Genomic DNA, 6214 nt, shown 5'->3' on the forward strand with positions numbered 1-6214 from the left:
TCCCGATAACTTCAACACGAGGGGGGGGGCGATATACCCCCTCCCCGCTAACATTATTTTCCCGTGTATGTATGTCGTCGTTGTCGATATAACCCCCTCCCGATAACTTCAACACGAGGGGGTGGTCGATATACACCCTCCCCGATAACATTATTTTCACGTGTATGTATGTCGTCGAGGACACCCAAACCCTAGAAAAAAATCGATGTCGAGGCCACTAATATGATTCCTTATTGTGATTAGCTAGCTAGTTCTACGTTTGCCACTAATATATCCATCTGTATTGTTTCAATAATAATTGCCATGTTGTAAATATTTGCAGAAACTATGGACCACACCCGAGACGAAGCAACAAAAGCGATGTAGGGGGACATAATCGCAAAAGGAAGTGATGCCGTCTTGTCGTATCTCAACGACACCGATGGTCTGGAAGGACAGGGTGAAGAAGCGGGCTATGATTATGACGGCTCCGGTGACCCAATGCCGGTGCAAGAAGGAGACCGTGATGACGGCTCCGATGCCAATGCCGGTGCAAGAAGGGGACCGTGATGACGGCTCCGGTGACCGAACCGAGTCCGGCCAGGTATATATATTAGTTAAGCCTGTGCTGACTAGCTAATTGATGCATTCATTGTTTTGGTATATTTACACATATTAATTAACTCTCGTGTTTCTTCTTTTTTCTAGCCCTCCGGATCGAGCACAACTTCGGTAAAGAGACGAGGCCCAAAGAAAAATTTGCGCTCAAATGAAAGGTTTGAGATCATAAAAATCGCGCGCGATGGCATGCCGATTGAACCCATCCGGACAAAGGAAGCATTTTCTGCTCAGTGCGGGGTTCTGGTTAGGGACAAGATCCCGATCAGCATCCACCAATGGTTAAAGCCGGCTAAAGAAGACCCTGAGGTGTCTTATGTCTCCGATATGCAGAAAGATGATCTTTGGACCACGCTAAAGGCAAATTTCACCCTACCGCCAGAGGAGGATCCGGAGAAGCCAGTTAAAGAGCAATTGATCAAGTCTCATGCTCTTAAGAAGATGGCAGAACTATTCAGGAGGTGGAAGAATGAGCTGAAAAAATTTGTCGACAAAGAAAGACACCAGAATTCAAAGGCTGGTATGAGAAGATGAGAGATCACTGACCCACATTTGTGGCCCACAAGACATCGGAAAAGAGTAAGAAGATGTCAGTGACAAACAAGAAGAATGCTGCGAAGAAGAAGCATCACCATCGCACGGGGTCAGGTGGCTACCTCAAAGCCCGGCCGTTGTGGGCCAAGGCTGAGAATGACCTGCTTGGTAAAGGGGTCAAACCAGAGACATTGAGATGGCCAGACCGTTGCCGGACTTGGTTCTTCGGGGTTGGCGGAACCTTGGACCCTGTAACACGGAAGTGCATTTGGACGGATGAGCAACTGAGAATACCCATCGCGAAGCTTCAGGAGTTATAGGATCGAAAGTATGTCTAGAGGGGGGGTGATTAGACTACTTGACCAAATAAAAACTTAACCTTTTCCCAATTTTAGTTCTTGGCAGATTTTAGCTATTGTAGGACAAGTCAAGCAATCATCACACAATTCAAGCAAGCATGCAAAGAGTATATTGGCAGCGGAAAGTAAAGCATGCAACTTGCAAGAATGTAAAGGGAAGGGTTTGGAGAATTCAAACGCAATTGGAGACACGGATGTTTTTCCCGTGGTTCGGATAGGTGGTGCTATCCTACATCCACGTTGATGGAGACTTCAACCCACAAAGGGTAACGGTTGCGCGAGTCCACGGAGGGCTCCACCCATGAAGGGTAACGGTTGCGCGAGTCCACGGAGGGCTCCACCCACGAAGGGTCCACGAAGAAGCAACCACCCACAAAGGGTCCACGAAGAAGCAACCTTGTCTATCCCACCATGGCCATCGCCCACGAAGGACTTGCCTCAATAGCGGTAGATCTTCACGAAGTAGGCGATCTCCTTGCCCTTACAAACTCCTTGGTTCAACTCCACAATCTTGTCGGAGGCTCCCAAGTGACACCTAGCCAATCTAGGAGACACCACTCTCCAAGAAGTAACAAATGGTGTGTAGGTAATGAACTCCATGCTCTTGTGCTTCAAATGATAGTCTCCCCAACACTCAACTCTCTTTCATAGGATTTGGATTTTGTGGAAAGAAGATTTGAGAGGAAAGCAACTTGGGGAAGGCTAGAGATCAAGATTCATATGGTAGGAATGGAATATCTTGGTCTCAACACATGAGTAGGTGGTTCTCTCTCAGAACATATGAGTTGGAATTGTGTATGTGTTCTGATGGCTCTTTCCACGAATGAAGAGGAGGTGGAGGGGTATATATAGCCTCCACACAAAATCCAACCGTTACACACAGTTTTCCAATCTCGGTGGGACCGAATCAACAAACTCGGTCGGACCGAAAAGGTAAACCTAGTGACCGTTAGAGATTTTCGGTGGGACTGACATGCAACTCGGTAGGACCGATATGGTTAGGGTTTGGGCATAACGTAATCTCGACGAGACCGATTACACAAACTCGGTGAGACCGAATTTGGTAATTAGCTAACCAGAGAGTTGGTCAGGCAAACTCAGTGGGACCGATTTGCTCTTTCGGTGAGACCGAAAAGTTACAAAAAGGAAACACTGAATTTACATTGCAATCTCGGTGGGACCGATCCGCTCTTTCAGTGAGACCGAAAAGTTACGAAAGGAAAACAGAGAGTTTGCAATCCCATCTCGGTGAGACCGAGATCCCTATCGGTAGAACCGAATTGCTAGGGTTTGGCAGTGGCTTATGACAAGTGAAACTCGGTGGCGCCGGATAGAAAGAATCGGTAGGACCGAGTTTGGCTTAGGGTTTAGGTCATATGTGGATATGGGAAAGTAGTTGAGGGTTTTGGAGCATATCACTAAGCACATGAAGCAAGAGGCTCATTAAGCAACACCTCATCCCTCCTTGATAGTATTGGCTTTTCCTAAAGACTCAATGTGATCTTGGATCACTAAAATGTAAAATGAAGAGTCTTGAGCTTTTGAGCTTGAGCAAATCCTTTGTCCTTAGCATTTTGAGGGTTCCACTTTCACATCCATGCCATGTCAATCATTGAGCTTTCCTGAAATAGTCATCTTGGAATAGCATTAGCTCAATGAGCTATATGTTGTTATGAATTACCAAAACCACCTAGGGATAGTTGCACTTTTAGGAGTATATCGAGGCAGCGCAGCAAGGGACGTTTGTTCCAGACAGAGAGAACGACGAGCTCACAATGGCCCTCGGGAATCCTGAGCACCCTGTACGGACACGAGGCATGCCAGCCTCCGTTCCATGGAAGGCTGGGTTTCCGGACGCAGGCGGTTACAAATGCCATGAGAGGAGGAAGAAAGTGGAGCATACCCAACTGCAGGCGTTGCATGCAAGGGTACAAGCGATAGAGGAACGAGAAGCAAATCGCAGCAAATGAACTGCCGAAGCTTCCCTCGAAGCTACCCCGCCATCTCAGCGGAGAAGCAGCGTGGCTTCCACCGAGCTGCTTATGACACAATGGATGAAATTCAAAGTCGAGGCGGCTGTTGGCTCTGTTTTACCTATTGAACCTGGCGCAACCTACCACTGCCGGCCGATTCCAGAAGGATATGCTAGGGTGATGGTGGATGAAATAACGGACGAATTTGATGACCTCGAGCTTGACCACCCTACCGGTGAAGGGGAGACTCGGCTGGGTTCTTCTCTGAAGACTCCATGCCTATGGCGGAAGGAGCTCATCAACCTGCCGAATTGGACGCCTCCGCCTCCTCCTCCTCCTCCTCCTCCTCCTCCTCCGGCGAGTCAGGGCACTCCGCCTCCTCCTCTGGCGAGTGATCAGGGCACTCCGCCTCCTCCTCTGGCGAGTGATCAGGGCACTCAGCCTCCTTCTCCGGCGCGTGGCAGCACTCCGCCTCCTTCTCTGCCTGCGCCGGCGTGCCCGAGCAGCCAGCCTCCTGCTTCTCCACCTCGCCAGCAAGGGCGGAAGAGACCCGCCGCCGCTTCGGCTGCTCCGGATCGTCGTAGTCCTTCTCCTCCGCCTCGTAAGCAAGCACGAAAGAAGACAGCCGTAGCCGCTCCGTCTGCTCCAGCGTCTAGCAGTACAGCCAGAGGCGGGAGGCAATACATATTCGGTCCATCTCTCAAGCCTCTAGAGAAGTTACCATATGAGAAGACCGAACAGGAAAACGCAAAGATCTGTCAAGCCCAAGTGAAGGATTTCTTTGAAGGGGTGAAAGCAAAGAAACATCCACCTCCGGAGGAGAAGATAGATCCGGTGAAATTAAAGCGCACTATCGATACCCTGAAGAAACCACCACCTTCTCCGCCGGAAAACAACTATGAGCGCATTACTGAAAAGGCATATAAGGAAGCGGAGCGGTCGAGAAGTACTGTCAGTGATCGAAGGTTAGCAGAACGACGAGCTGGGAAAAAAATTGCCCAGCTCGGCGAACAAGCGAACCAATCGTGCCCCCCGCTCAAGGTGTCTAGTGATATCGTCGCTAATGATCAGAGGATGGTGCCCGGTTATACCAATCTTGATTATTACCTGCTCGGTGATGTACATTACGGTTTCTTGGAGGTGGACGAACACAAATACCATTACGGGAAGCCTCTCGTCAAAGATGAAAAATCTCTAACAACGATGATGCGGAAATTCCATGATTGGTACATGAAAACCTGCAGAGAGTCTGGGGGGACGAATACTTTGTATCTGAGAGTTAAAGAGGAGCATGACCTCGTTGGAATTGATGTGTTGTCTGTTCCATTTGAGGAGTTCTTTCAGTTTTTCAATCAAAAGGCCCTCGATAAATTAACGGTCACTTGCTACTGTCTGTAAGTACTACTACTGTCATTAAGTCTCTATATATAGCTCAGCTCTTTCATTGCATGTATTTATAATTATCCTCACTATATTATGCAGATTAAAGATCGTCGAGTGCAGAAAAGCAGAAATGTATGATATTGGGTTCATTAACCCAAATCTCATAGATGAATTTCAGGTTAAAAAGAGCGCCAAAGATGTCGAGGCTAACTTGCTCAAATCATTGGTAATAAATCAAAACAAAGATACCATACTCTTTACTTACAACTTCAAGTGAGTGTCAGTCTTGTGCATATTCAGTTTCCCTTATTACTCGAGGTTATAGTAATGTAATCGATGAGTTATGCATGTGTGCGCAGCTTCCACTATATTCTCATGGAGATTAAGCTTGAGCAGGGACTAGTAACCGTCTTAGACTCGAGACGAAAAGATCCTGAGACCTATGCGGGCATGACTAAAATGCTCAAGAAGTAAGTTCAATCGATCATTATCGCATCATATCGGCAACTTTTTGTTCATTTCCTGATATCAAGTAATTGTTTTCTTTGTCTCGCGGGGTTTGGAGACTATTCACCACACAAGCTCCAGGACTGCCGGGGGAGCTGCGATTTACCCGAAAGTAAGTACTACTGGCTAGCTAGTTCCGCGCATCTCCCGTTGATTCTAGCTACTTTCATCAATGCCATTTATAATGCTCCATTATTAGTTTGATTGACCTCTATTTCTCGTAAAGTTCTTGTGGCAGGAACCCGGGAATAATTACTGTGGATACTACGTTTGCGAGTTCATCTACAATGTGACGGCCAAGAATAAGCGGGGCTACTCTAAAAGACAATATGAAGTGCGTAAGCAATAATATTCAAAATTTCATTTTATTACCATCATTTGTGTTGAGTTTCATTCATATATATGTATTGACCCCTTTCTTCAAATTAGATGTGGCAGATGCGGGATTAACTCCTACCACAAGATCGCATGAAAGCAATTCAAGAGGAATTGGCGAGATTCTTTCTTGATCACGTCATCAATAAAGCCGGAGAATACCATGTGGAAATTGAGTTCAGATATTAGGGGATTGTAAGAGATCTATATTGTATATATGTAGTCAGTGCGTCGGATAGATATACGAATACTTGTTGTTCGACCAATCTCTCGGAGAAGGAGAGGTCGATATCACTTCTCTCTGTATGCATATGTTCACGACGATCTTCTGTACTTAATGGTTTCCTTCATTAATTTGCTTACTAGCTATAGCGTGTCAAGTCCTCTCTATACGTATAGTACGTAGCGTCGACCAAGCACGGAGATAAGAGAGGACACTTCTCTCTATTAGCTAGCTAAAACAATATACGAAACACATAAATTAAC

Source organism: Triticum dicoccoides, chromosome 1A (assembly GCF_002162155.2).
Source record: "Triticum dicoccoides isolate Atlit2015 ecotype Zavitan chromosome 1A, WEW_v2.0, whole genome shotgun sequence".
In the NCBI taxonomy this organism is placed as follows: domain Eukaryota; kingdom Viridiplantae; phylum Streptophyta; class Magnoliopsida; order Poales; family Poaceae; genus Triticum; species Triticum dicoccoides.